We start from the raw sequence: 14,985 nt of genomic DNA, 5'->3' as shown, positions 1-14,985 counted from the left end.
ACGAGAGTTTATCCGACTTCATACGAGATGAGTCTTCTCACTATACTTTACCTAGAGTGGTAATTATGTGTGACCGGTAGGTCCTATGTGCTATGTGTAGAATACGATGTATGTTGTTATATGATATGTATGTGCTATGTTATGTTATGAGTAGTAGGGTATGGAGCGGAAGGTCATTATGATATGGACCGGAAGGTCAACAGTGTATGGACCGGAAGGTCAAGATGATGAGGACCGGAAGGTCATTATGGGTAGGACCAGAAGGACTACCAGGGTTTGTACGGAAGTCCCCTGAGACACATGGATCAGAAGGTCCCATAGAGCTATGGCCTTGAGTGGTGTATGTGTTGTATGTGGTATTTTGTGGAACTCACTAAGCATTTATGTTTACCGTGTTGTGTGATATGTGTTTCAGGTACAAGTGATGATCGTGGGAAGGTGTCGGCATGATCCGTACACATTAACAGAGAACTATATTTTTGATCTTGGGATATGTTTTATTATGATGATATTTGACAAACATGAGATTTAAAAATATTGTATGAGTTTTATGTTGTTTGAAAAATGAAAAATAGTTTTGAAAATTTACGTTGTTACACACGTATTAAGCACTTAATGGACTTTCGTGCATGGATTGTTTGTACGTCGGGCGTAAGAATACGTACACTGCGCGTACAGTCAAGGGACTTAGTACACTAAGTGTATTGATGTGGTACGTTGGGCGTATGCACCCCAGATGAGTTTGGGCTTGTAAGATTATTTGGCCATATTCTGCCTTGGGCTTCGATCCATTCAGAATTATTGGTCTCCTATTATAGTTTAGGCTATAGTTGGGATGATTGCGTCGTTTAGGCATTGTGGCCCATTATGGTTTTGGACTTTGATGTTGGGCCCAATAAGGAAAGAGAGACCGTTGGGCCGTCATGGAGGGACTTGGACTTAGGATTTTGGGCCCTTGTCCATGTTGTGTCATAAACTTAATTAGGGTTATTTGTATATTCTCACACTGTGAGAATTTAGATTGGTAGTCGAGCCGCTATTATTTTTCAGTAGAATGAGGTGAGGCTTCTCATTATACCAATGGGTCGAAGGCACCAATGTCGGTCCATTACTTGATATGATGTCATAATAGTTAAATATGCAATGGTTTTGTTATTTGGCATGTTATGACTTATGTGAAGACCATAGGGGAGCCCATGGCCCATGGATATAACACCATGGTGGTAGCCCATGGCATTTCGGGTGAAGACCATGGAGGGAGTCCATGGCAATCCTATGTATATATGTTGCATGGAATTATGTGCTTATATGTTTTTTGTATTTCGGGTACTCACTAAGCGTTATCTTACAATTTTGTTGGGTGTTTCAGGTACCTCTGGTTCTAAGGGCAAGGGCCTGGCTTGATGGCACATCACGCACTCTCTAGTATTTCCACATTAATTGTTTTGGATACTTTGATTTTATGGGCATGAGTTTATGTAATGGGATTTTGGAAAAAAAAATATATGGTTGTAATATTTAAATATTAAATGAAAATTTTTATCTAAATTTTTGGATTGTTACAAGTTGCTATCAGAACCTTGGTTTGAGGAATTCGGGCACACTCTCGGGTGTGTCAGAACTCAAACTGAGGAAATGTTAAACCTTTTTTTCTAAAGAAACAAAAGTTAAACTTTTTCTGAAAACGATTTTCTTAAGTAAAAGTGGGAGAGTGCAATGCACGTAATCGGCCGAGCTCAAGTAAGTGTTCCCAATGTATTAGCCATGCTAGAGATATATTCTTGGAAATTGATGTTGAATTAGTTATTTGCTAAGTGTATGCTTTCAAAGGTATATATGTTTAGGATTTCATAGCCCTAGAATGATGAGTTCTATTTTATTTCATGTTCCTTGTTTGGTTATGGTTTTAGGGTAGAAGCTTTATTTGCCAGTCTATGTGATTCTATTTGTGTATAACTTGCATGCACAGGGCAACTTGCGATGATTGATTTAAATTTATGGTTTGGTGAGGATAGAGAAATCCTAGAATAGTCTAGGATTTGAGTTGTGTTGTGTTAGTGAGTCATGTTTTTCTGTAGTTGGGTGAATTAGAGGCATTAGGTATGGCCTTAGCGAAGGTATAGGTAGGTGTGGAAGGTAGTATTGGGCCCGTACTACTGAAAGCACAGGACCTGTACCCGAAACAAGGACTAACCTGGAAACTCTAAGGAGTCTGGTGAAGAGGAATCCCTTCGAACTTCCTTATCAATTGCTATCTATGTTGTGTTTTTCAGTTGAGGATGGTGATTATTACGAGAGGAAGTTCGGTTTAGGATCAGGATCAGGCTCAAGCTCTGGTGTAGAGCCAATTGATGAGAGGTTGCGCGATCTTATCGCGACTGAGGTTACTCGTGGCATCTTTGATGCTACCCCGGTGATCTTTGGTACTGTCAAGGAAGGGGTCATGGAGAATATTGAGGATCAGATCAAGTCTTTTCGAGCTGAGATTGTTGCGAGTCAAATTGGGACTCGAACTCCCTCATTTTAGGAGTTCAAGGCGTGTGGTGATCTGAGTTCTTTGGGGTTAGGGACCCTATCAGTAGTCGTTGTTGGGTTGCAGACATAGAGAATGTCTAGCACACGAGCTTTGTCCTCGAGGTAGCAAAGGTGGGGTTCGTGTTATGTATTCTGAGGGACCAGGCGCGAGATTGGTGGAATGAGTTTACTCGTGAGGTAGGATTGGTGGGTGTGGCTGAGATGTCTTGGGAGGAGTTTGTGCAGAGATTTGATTAGGAGTTTGAACTAGTCATTGTCGTGCAACAATTGGTGAGGGAGTTTCAATATCTTCATTAGATGATAGAGAATGTGTCGGAGATCATCATCAATTTTAGAGAGATGGCATTGTTGGTTCCATAGTACACTGTAGATGAGGAGATGAAGAAGATGAGATATCACTCCGTTCTGAGGGATGATATCAGTGAGTTCATGAGCTTTTTAAGGTGCATAACCCTGAATAACATGGTGGAGAAGGCTTGGGAACGGTAAATTAAGTTAGAGCTCCAGACGAAGCAGAAGCCGGAGCAGGTTCAGGTAGCAGTGGGTCAGTCTAAGAAGCCTAAGACCTCCGATTCTCCAAGTAGGGGCCAGCAGGGTCGGGGCTGTTGTGCCAAGTGTGGAAATCCGCACAGTGGAGCCTGTCAAGTAGCAGGCTCGACATGTTATGCTTATGGCTAGCCGGGCCACATGAGCAGGGATTACCCCAGTAAGGGTTTGATTTGTTTTCACTGCAACCAAACCAGTCATAAAAAGGACAATTTTCCATGGTTGTCTGGAAAAGAAGTGGCGGTGGTTGCGCTCGCCACAATGCGGATTACTGATGGCCGCCCGGTTAAGACGGACGCTCCTGAGGTGAAGAGTCGCGTATTTCAGCTGACCACAGAGGAGGCCCGAGCAGCACCGGACGTCGTGACTGGTATGTGTTCTATTTATGTCTTATTTGTTTTATTGTTATGCTTATGTTGTTACGATCTTGTATAGGGACTTTTTTGGTCAATGGATTGTCGGTTCATGTTCTTTTTAATTCGGGGGCTACCCAATCATTTGTATTGCGCTCAATAAGAAGTTTCGAGATCTTTGGATTCACCAAACGAAGTGGAGATTGCGGATGACCGTACCGTGAGTGCTGCGAGGGTATTTCAAGGGTATATTATGAATATGTTCGCAAAGAGATTTCCCATCGATTTGGTACCGATTCCTTTAAAGGGATTGAAAGTAATCATCAGGATAGACTGGTTGGGGCCCAATGCTGGTGTGATTTCAAACCCCAAGTGGGGGGGGGGGAACTGGTTATTCATGGTGAGAGGCCTCGCATGGGCCAACTCTCTGTTCGGCCACGAGGGATAGGGGACTTCTTCAGCAGGGTTGTTCTAGGTGTTTGGCTTATGTCTCAGACTCGACGATGGAGATTATGACAGAGTTGATCTGGGTGTCTATTGTGCGAGATTTTCCTGATGTTTTTCTAAAAGAGTTTCCTAGGGTGCCCTAGAGAGGCAGGTAGAGCTCCAGATTGATTTGATGCCTGGTGCGGCTCCGATAGCCAACGAGCCATATTTCCTAACTCTGCCTGAGATGCAGAAGTTGTCTACGTAGCTATAGGAGTTGCTAGACAGGGGATTGATTCGTCCGAGCAGTTCCCTGTGGGGAGCACCGATCTTGTTCATGAAAAAGAAGGTTGGGTCACACAGGATGTGTATTGATTATCGGGAGCTAAACACGATGACGATGAAGAACAAATACCCACTTTGGAGGATCGATGACTTACTTGATCAGCTTCAGGGTGCATCTTGGTTTTCCAAGATTGATCTTCGATTAGGGTATCATCAGATGAGTATCAGGGATGAGGATATACCAAAGACATCCTTTAGAACTTGTTATGGTCATTACGAGTTTGTGGTGATGCCATTCGGACTAACCAATGCACCAACAACATTCATGGATCTCATGAACCGGTTTTGCAGACCGATGCTGGATCGGTCCATGATTATATTCATTGATGATATATTGGTCTACTGTAAGACCAAGGAGCAACACGAACATCATTTGAGGTAGGTATTAGAGACCTTGAGGAGGGAGAGGCTTTATGCCAAATTCTCCAAATGCAAGCTTTGGTTGCATGAGGTGCAGTTTCTGTTGCATTAGGTTTCCAAGCCCATAACTATAATTGGGATGTACTTGATCTGATAGTAGCATGGTCCTTTTGGGTTACCTTCACCATAGCAATTTGATAGGATGAATTATGGAGAAATAGGTTAATTATTAATTTATTAATATATTATAAGAATAATATATTAATTAAGAAATGATTTTATTTAACTAGTATTTATCAGAAATTAATTTGGAATTAATTTAGTCATCAAAAGAAACTGATTAAAAGAATGGGGATTGATTATGTAAATCAGTGATAGTTGTAGTTTGGGCTAATGGATCCTATTGATAAGGGGTAGTCGAAAATATATGGGAAGCCCATAAATTTTTTGTCTAAGGCCTATCATATGAGGGATTTGTGGATTGCTTAAGGCCTAAGCAAGGGAATTAGGGTTTCCAGTTGAAAACCCTAGTAGCCTCAACTATAAAAAGAACCCAAAGGCTCATGAAATCTGCCACTTGATTCCTTAGAAGAAACCCTGGACGAAATCTTGTAGAAACGAGTAGTGTGCCCGAAATCTTGGGAGATTGGTTATGCCGATGCCTTGCAGAAACGGGCAGTGTGCCCCTTCCTACCGTAATTCATGGACTGCATCTCCCGACAAGCTCCGGTGTGGTGGTAGTTACACTTACCACACTTCAAGAGAGTTCGAACATATAGACTAATAGGCGTTGGAGTGGCAGGTGTTGTGGCGGTGTGTATAGCAACCACTTGTTGCTCCTGCGGGGGTTCCTGTGTTGTTTGTTCCTTCTTCTTGTTCCCTTACTTTTTCTTATAGTCCCCTCCCTTTGTTCGCTCAGGAACGGTGACCACCACGCCATGGCATACTCTATGGTCAATGAGTCTTTGGGCCAAACGTTTGGCGCTATCGAAGGTAGTTGATTTAGAAGACAATACATTCCCTTGAATCTGGGCAGATAATCCCCATATTTACTTCTCTATCTTTTTACTCTCCAGGGTAACCATCATGGGGCATAGTGCTTCCAGGTCGCTAAACCTGTTAGTATAGGCTACTATTTCTGAGCCGGCCATGGTAATATTCCACAACTCTTGCTCCATCTTTTGAATTTCGCCTCTTGGGTAGTATTCTCCCTTCATCATCTCTTTTAGATTCTCCCAACCCATTGAGTTAGCCACTGATAGGGTCAGTGACTTAACATGGCCATTCCACCATGTTAGGGCTCTGTTAGAGAAGGTGCAAGCATCAAACTTCACTTTGCTCCCTTGTGGATACAGACAGATTTTGAAAACCAATTCGATTTTCTCGAACCACTGTATTAGAGCAATGACTCCCCCATTTCCATTAAAGGATTTGGGTTTGTAGTTCATGAAGTCCTTATGAGATCACTCCCGTGGGTGTCCCTGTGTAACTCTGGGGTTAGTTAGGTGGGTACCGCTACCAGATCCAATGGTACCACTTGCGCATATTTGAGTTATAGCAGTTGTTATTGCGGTTGTTACCGCTGCTTGGAAAGTTGCGGGATCGTGTTGTGATGGTGGATTCTCTGTTGTGTTATTGACTAGGTGCCTTACAGGTCTATCGCGAGGCCTCTTTTGCTAAAATGAATACAAGATGAAACGGTGATAAGTCTATAGCAGTGGTTATAAGCCGACTGCTGAATAACTAAGTTATCCTAGTTTTGAGTGTATCCGATTCTGAATTTCATAAGGTTTTGAAAAGCAATTCATAATGGAAGTCTATATAAAATAAACTTTATGAATTAGTAGTGGCTACCCTCGAATGAATTTCTGTGAATTGCATATCTGTTACCAGTTGTTATGAAAAATGAAATAATCCTAACACATAGAGTGAGTAGTGTATTCACTAACTCACAAGGTTATTTTTAGTTATTAGTTACTAGTGTGACGCATAAGACGTTTGGTTTCTTCGTCTGATCCCTCTTTGGAAAACTCCTCATGAATCTCTTCTTGTTCCTCTTTGACTCCTCTGCTGACTGCTATGATGGAGTGGTTACATTTATCTAGGTTTGCCGTGCGAGAATGGGAGTATCTAAAGAATCTATGACATTAAGTGAAACATTATGGGGTGATCCTTACCGAGTGCTCCTATAATTACGCAGTGTATACAAGTTGTATATAATTTAAGATTAAATAGACCTTTGAATAAGTGATCCTACTCTAAAACCACGACCAAATAAGGAACATGAAGTAGAGCATAGATCACCAATTCTAAGTCTATAAAATCTTAATTATATAAAACCTTGGGAGTATACACTCCGAAATTATAGACCTACCAATAAGGGTCTTTTTAATTTTCACATATGTTATTTATAGTGCCTAAAATACTCCTATATTATTTTGATGGTATGAACTTGGTAAGTTTTAAGCTTGTTGTTATCTTATAGTATCATAAAATACTACTATAGTATTTTAACTTTATGTTCTATTCTAGTAATCCTTTATATATAGAGTTAGGTAAGTTTTAAATTTGTTGCAACACCACATCACTCCCAAACACATGTTGGTTATATCTTAAATAAATATAGTTGATCAGGCTAAATTGATCCCAGATATGATTACATAATTGTCCATCTTTGACCGCATTGTCCAACCTTTAAATACTTTTGTTTTGTTCTGCTTGTGTTACTTGTTCTAGTATGTATATATCTGCAGGTATGTATACTTTTCTAAAAATATTGTTATATTTTAAAAATATACTTTTAGTTAGAGCACTCTGGCCCCCATTGTATTTATAGTTGTATATCTTTTATAGGTTGATATATGTAGTTCACTATAAACCTGGCTCTCATACCAATCTGTCGCACCCCCAAACCGGAACGTCGGAAACGTTCGGGGGCGTAGGACGTCATGCTCAATATCACAACACATGTGTCATAGTAATCAAAGTAACAAAAACCATGCTTTAATATAAAAGTTTTTACATTGTATTTGATTCAGATTGACTCCAAAAGTAATTAGCAAAACAAAGACATGAAGCTACTATGCTCCATCTTTTGAATCCCTATGTGTTACCTGTCTACTAGATTCCTAAGAATACAAGTGTTTTGAAAGATAGTATCAACATTTAAGTTTGTGAGTTCGTAAGTATTTTCATTATAAAAAGTATACTCTTAGTTCTTTGGAAAAGTTCGCATGTTCCTTAGGAAATTCCTATATTTTATGATGTGATGAATGATAAGTAAAAATGACTCTTACAATTCATTCTATGAGTATTTAATGAATACAAGTTATATACAATCTAGAACAAACAAATAATCGATTGTGTGAATCTTCTCTAATCCCACAACCAAACAAGGAACAGGAAATGAGGCGGAAGTCACACATCCCATTATTTGTTAGCTCATCATTATATATAACCCTGACGTATTCACCAGATGCTTACAGAATTAACTGTAATAGTTCTTTGAAATAAGTTGAAAATATTCTTTAAGAAAATCCTTTTATCCTTCTTAATGAAATGGTAACCACAATAGTTCCTTGTACAATTACTTAGTTTATACTAGGTATATATAACCTAATATCGAACAAACAGTTAAATGGGTGAATCTTCCCTAAGCCCTCAGCCAAACAATGAACAGGAAATAAGGCGGAAGTCACACATTCCACTACCTGTTGGATATTATTTATATATAACTTTGATGTATAAACTAAGGAATTAAAGAATTAACCACTAAGGGTCCTTTATGTTATACTAGTTTGTTATCAAGTGTTGAACCTTTTGTAAAAAGGTTCTTAATTCTATTTACTCCAATGTAAAACGTTGTTTTCAGAAAGTTACATCGAAAACTGTTTATATTTGAAAGAACGATATTTACCATAGAAAATCCTATATTTTATATAAAAACGAGTTGTAGTCTTATTCGTTCCAAGACCGAAAGGCCCAAGTACAAATATTGTACTTAATGTAATGTTATTTAGTTTTGTTAATAAGTTAGACTGACTGAAGACTTGGTTTTTCTAGAAACCTGATGCGACGATACTACCTTCCCATGATTACTTAATACATACAAGTTGTATATAACCGAGATCGAATATATAGTTGAATGGGTGAATCAGCCCTAAGCCCACAACTAAACAAGAAACAAGAAATAAGGCGGAAGTCACACATTCCACTGTCTACCAGACTTTAGTTTTATCTAACCCTATAGTATATATTGGGTAATCACATAGGAAAATATCTCTTGAGATTGTTCATGAAAAGTATATTACTATGTAAATATATCGTTGTTATCTACTTGTGAGTTTTATGACCATACTATTAGATATGACGTGTATCGGACACTAATATCATTTATGACTTTGTCACCCGTGGACCTGCCAGTCCTACTGTAGCTAACAACAAGGTGTGGGATTGTTAGTCCCGTATAGATCTATACACAAACTCACGCTCTCCCTCAAGGAGACTCTAGTTCATAAGGGTAGTCTTCCACTAGTATATATGTAAGTACCTAAGAGGTGTCGCACAAACTAGATTAATGACTTTACAAGTAATAAAGTGAAAACCCGCTTTACAAATAACATATAAGTTTATAAAAAGATTATTTTGTTCCATAAACTATACTTATTATAGTTTATAAGCTTATTTCCATGTTTTAATAAGTTTCATGTTTTAAATATAGTTCAATGGTAAGAAATACATAATAAGCAATTTATATTTTAAAACACAACATTCTTTGTGTTGGGGGTATGAACTCACCCTATGTGAGTGGTTCGATTGAAGACTGGAATAAGGATGTTATACTCATGAACAAAGCACAAACAAGCCCTAAATAGCTTATTATGATATATATATATATATATATATATATATATATATATATATATATATATATATATATATATATATATATGCATGAAATTAGTGAATATATTTACAAAGTTGTCTAGGAAACAACCTAGGAAGCAAGAATAACTCACCAAAGGAGTGTTAGAAGCAAGTTAGGAGGCTGAAATGGAGTTCACGGCCAAGGTAGAAGGGTTCACGGCCGTATGATGGTTCACGACCCTTATGAGTGGTTCACGGCCCAACTTTAGGGAAGAACACATGAAGATCTTGTTGTTTGGAAAGTGTTTGAAGATCCTAAGTTGTATTCTAAGGAAACACAAAGGAAAAGGGATGAAAGGAAGTGAAAATGGTGTTCTTGGTTTATGATACTTGAGAGAGAATGGGGTGGTTCAAGGCCAAGACAGAAGAAATGAACGCTAAACGACCCAAACAATATATATATATATATATATATATATATATATATATATATATATATATATATATATATATACGTACATACATACATACATACACACACACACACACACACACACACACACACATATATATATATATATAGGGTGAGTTCACAGCCTAAGGAGGGTTCACGGCCGTGAACATGGTTTGCGGTCGTGAACCTCACTTGATGAGGTTTATGGCCCGAATGTAATACTCCTAACTCGTTTCCTTAGTGGTTCACTTGCTAACACACAACCTTGACTTATAATAGGCTAAAAAACCTATAAATTTGACCTTTGGTTGCTGTGTTTGACTTTACAGGACAAAGATTTAGGGTTATGACAGTTTTGTCAAGAGAATTTGAAAATATAATGAAAATCCAATTTGAAATGAGCATGATGGGGAAGATAAAAAAATTTTCTAGGATTAAACATTCGTCAGAGCAGAAAAGGAATATTTATCAACCAAGAGAGATATACAAGAAATATGTTGGAAAAGTTCAAAAAAATGAATAGCACAAAGCTGAGAGTACCAATGGCTATTGGAACAAGGCTTAATCCATCAATAGATAAAGCAATTGTTGATCTCACATTGTTTCGAAGCATGATAGGTTCGTTACTTTACCTCACGACAAGTCGACCTGATATTATGTTTTATGTGTGCAATTGTGCTAGGTACCAATCAAATCCCAGGGAACCTCATCTAACTGCAGTCAAGAATATATTTCGTTATCTCAAAGGAACAACTTCATTAGGACTGTGGTATCCTTTGAAGACAAACTTTTTCATACAAGCATTCTCAGATGCTGATTTGGGAGGTTGTAATCTTGATCGCAAAAGCACAAGCGGAGGATGTCAACTATTGGATGGGAAGCTTGTAAGCTGGCAATCGAAAAAGCAAACCTGTGTTTTGATTTCCACAACAGAAGCAAAATATGTTGCTGCTGTAGTGTGCACTACACAAATCATATGTATACAAATTCAACTGTGTGATTATGCAATATATATGAAGAATATTCTATTGTATTGTGACTCACAAAATGCCATTCACATCTGCCATAACCCTGTGCAACATTCGAAAACTAAATACATTTATCTTCGTTACTATTTTATAAAAGATCACGTTGAAGATGGAAACATAGAAGTTAATTTTGTAAAGACCACTGATCAACTTTTTAATATCTTTACAAAACCATTAGATGAAAAATCTTTAGTGAGAATTCTGAATTGCTTAGGAATGATCGGTTGAAATTCAGTTCTAGGACTAATTTTGATGGAATGACAAAGAGAAGGAAAGATGTTGATTCAACGGTTACTGTTCATGATTCAACAGTTACTGTTCACAGTCAACGCTTCGACATGCTTCGCTTTTGACATTATGCACATTGGTTTGAAAAAAATTCTTCGCTACTTTTGATAATTTCCTAATTTCACAACTTAGGTACATTTCTTGTTATGTTTGTTATTTTTTCCAAAAAAAAAAAACAACAAAAATATTTTTTTTTCATTTTTTTTTCTTTCAAAATTCAAAAATACCAAAAATATTTTCTTATTTTTGTAATTTTTTATTCAAAAATCAAAAATCAAAAATCAAATATCCAAAAATATTTTTTTTGTTTAACTTTTTCTTATGTAGCTTTTAGCGAGGATTTTTCATGTCACCTGCTTGCTGCTTTAAACTTTGTACTAGTTAAGATGTCCCTAAAAGCATGTTGTAGCATGTCGAACCAAGCCTCCATAAACGCAATGTGTTTCGAAGCCTTAATGGTTTTCTCATCCTGAGAATTCCTTCCCAATCAGGCTGTATTCACATTCGTTCCTGAGCTACCTTACTCTTCTCATCGGAGTTACGAGTTAACTGCTTGGTCCATATATAACAGAGGTACATTCGATTCTTAAACAATGTTTTTCATCTCAAAGTTCTTTCACGATCACACTCAATGGCATATACCCAAGACATCTCTGGTATAAACCAACCAGGTTATAGGTACGTAAACACTCTATGTTAGTGTCCTGGATTCTTGAAACCGTGATGAAAGTGAAACCTAAAATTTCAAAACCTATAAGGAATTGACGAGAACTTTGTTCTAGAATTTTATAAAAACATTTTTTTTTGTACCAATCATTGATACTCTAAATCATATTCTTTCTCTTTGCGTGGTCTTGATAAAATGTTCGAAACCCATGACATTTTTACCCAACAAGATCCAGGAATAATTTTGTTTTGTGGAATATGATTTCAGTGTGAGTATCTTTCTAATTCCTTGCTACTTGATAAATTTTTCCAAAGCATACTTGTCACTAACTACACTGGTCAAACAGGTAAGTTTCGTTACAATTTCTCACACGTATGTTTTGTTGTGACATGTCATGAAATTTTCAACCACCCATGAAGTCTTATAATAGATTCCCTTCGATACTTCTTAAAAAGTATTCGATTATACTTCACGGGAAACCACACAAGCTGTTGATCATCTCTCTTGATGATTAGCGAAGTGATCTTTTCCTGGGATCTAACTTCCTTTATGTTGATTTTTTTTTCGACATCACATAATAATTTTTTTTTTGTTTCTCATCTTTTTCTTTGGTACACATTGTACTCATGAAATCCTTGAGGTTGTGGGTAATACCAACTCAGGCTGAAGATTTCACAAGTCTGGCATATGACTTTGCTTTTAAACCCAAAAGTGAAAGAGCTCAACCTCCATGTTGAAGGTTGTTGGTCCTTGTCTACGGCGTACTTTCGAAAAGACGTTTGATGTGACGGTTTGGTCACTTTGCGATTTTTCTAGGAAAAGGTACTCATCACTTTTCCTGACATGGCATGCTTTACAGCTATCGGTATGATTTTCAAGGAAAACGTGGCAAGCTATTAATGACAACCGTTTGGAATTCAAATTGAGTATACGTATTAAAATGAAATTAGGGATTTCATTCCAATTTTACGCTCACAATATGATTCTGGAACGATTTGTGATCTTTTTCTCACTATTCTTCAAGTTCTTTCACAAACCTTAACTATGGCTGCTCATTAATCACAAACCACTGATGCTGTTTCTTCACAACCTCTTATAAAGATCCAAAGCACAAAGTATCAAGTTCAAGGAGATGAAAGTGTTTATCTGGAGGATTTACAGATGCTCATTGTTTCCTTTAAGTGTTATGTACTATTCACTGTCGTGTTGAATTTGTTTGTTGTTCCTCTTTCATGGTTATCTCTTGCTGGTTCTACGACAACATATAACAAAATGATGCATATTATCACGTTTCAACTGGTGAATGATAAGAAATTTAGATTATCGAAGAAACTCTTTGCCCATATTTTGAACATACCCGATTCTGAACCTTTTTACAAAGTTACGAATGAGCAGGTGATTTACATGTTCAATGAGATGGGTTATCAACCTATTCTCACCAAGATTATCGAGTTCAAGAAATCAGGGTTGCCTTGAATTTGGAATTTCCTGTTTGGAATCTATGTTCGGTGCTTGATAGCTCGTAGTATGGGGTTGGATAAAGAACGTTTGGAGGTCTATGCAATGGTGACTGGAATCTGTTACAATTTACAAGTGGATTATGCTACTCAACTATGGGATGAATTTGTAAAGAGTATTAGGAATACGAATGTGAAGGATGGTATTTCTTGTGCTAGGTATTGGAGTCTAATACTTCAGTTTATTTATGAAAAAGAAGGTATTCAAGTACTTGATAACGAAAAAACTGCTGAGTTTTCTTTGTATAATTTTCCCAAAACAGTTGAAGACAAAGTTTATATATTTCCAACTGTTGCTCGCATTCCAGATTCGATGCTGAAAAAGGTTGATCCTTTGAATCATGTTCTGGTGAATTATTTGCAATAGATCAATACGTTTGTTGAGACTGGGATTTTGTTACCAAAGACAACAGAAGGTCCTTCAAAGAAGTGAAGAGGATCTAAGAAGGATGATCAGCCTATTCCTTCGAAAGTCAGTCCAGTTGCCAAAGCGGCTAAGTCTCCAAAGAAAGTTGTTGTAGGATAAAAACCTTCGAAGAAAAGCTCAAAGCCTCTAGTGTAAAGAAACTGTCAATCCTTTGAAGGATGTGGTACCTTTAAAATCGGGTGTTTTGAAGAAACTCAAGAAAATGGATCACAAAACTCATCATTCTCCTGAAAGATCAAGAAGTTTTCTGCCATCTTTCATTCGAAAGCCTCAAATTAGTTGAAAGGGTGTTGTATTTCGAGAAATACCCACACCTGTTTCTCCACAATCAAAGAAAAGGCATGGAAAGGATATTGATAAGAAGATCTCTAAGAAACAAAAGAAGAAGAGGAAGTTAATCATTCAATATGATTCAATGGATGAAGAAGTTAATCCTGAATCTCCTTTTGGAGATGATATTTTGGATAATCCATCACCAACAAGGAATTCTCCAATCAATTCGAACTTTGAGGAGATTGTAAATTTTGATGGCTTTGTGAAAGCATCTAATGTGGACACAACCACTAATTAAGGAGAACCTGCGAAGAAATCCACTCCTGAGCAGTCATATCACCTGAAGTTTCGAAAACCAAGTAAGTTACTAAGGAGGTCCGAACTTCAGGCATTCATGTGCACATATCTAATATGGACACAAATTTCAACATGGGTGATGAAGTGTTGAATAATGAAGCCCAATATAATCAAGATCAAGGTACTCTGAATATCATTCTTTCTTCAACTTTCGAAAGTTCTACCATTGATGCTACCACTTCTCTACCACCATTTCACACTACTATCTCAACTTCAACTTATTATCCTATATTTGATAACATCATGCAACAACCAATTACATCTTTGTTTCCATCCCAATCCACCGAAGAACCCAAAACAGTTCATGATGATGAAGCAGACGATGGGGGGTTCATAGGTTCGTTTTCTGACATAGAATTTGATCTTGAAGAGGAGAATATTCCTGATCGAATGATGATGTTAGGGAAGTAGTTCAAGATTTTGAACCGAAAGCTAAATTCCTTACTCCAACTTCAAGCTAATGCAGCGGGTAAACATTCGGTGTCTGGTATTGATGTTTGTGTCATGCTAAAAGCTCAAGAGTTACGTATTCTAAATAAACTT

The sequence above is a fragment of the Lactuca saligna genome, chromosome 8 (genome assembly GCF_052625555.1).
Source record: "Lactuca saligna cultivar CGN05327 chromosome 8, ASM5262555v1, whole genome shotgun sequence".
Classification (NCBI taxonomy): Eukaryota; Viridiplantae; Streptophyta; class Magnoliopsida; order Asterales; family Asteraceae; genus Lactuca; species Lactuca saligna.
The sequence above is the reverse complement of the archived record's forward strand: the minus strand, read 5'-3'. Positions refer to the sequence as shown.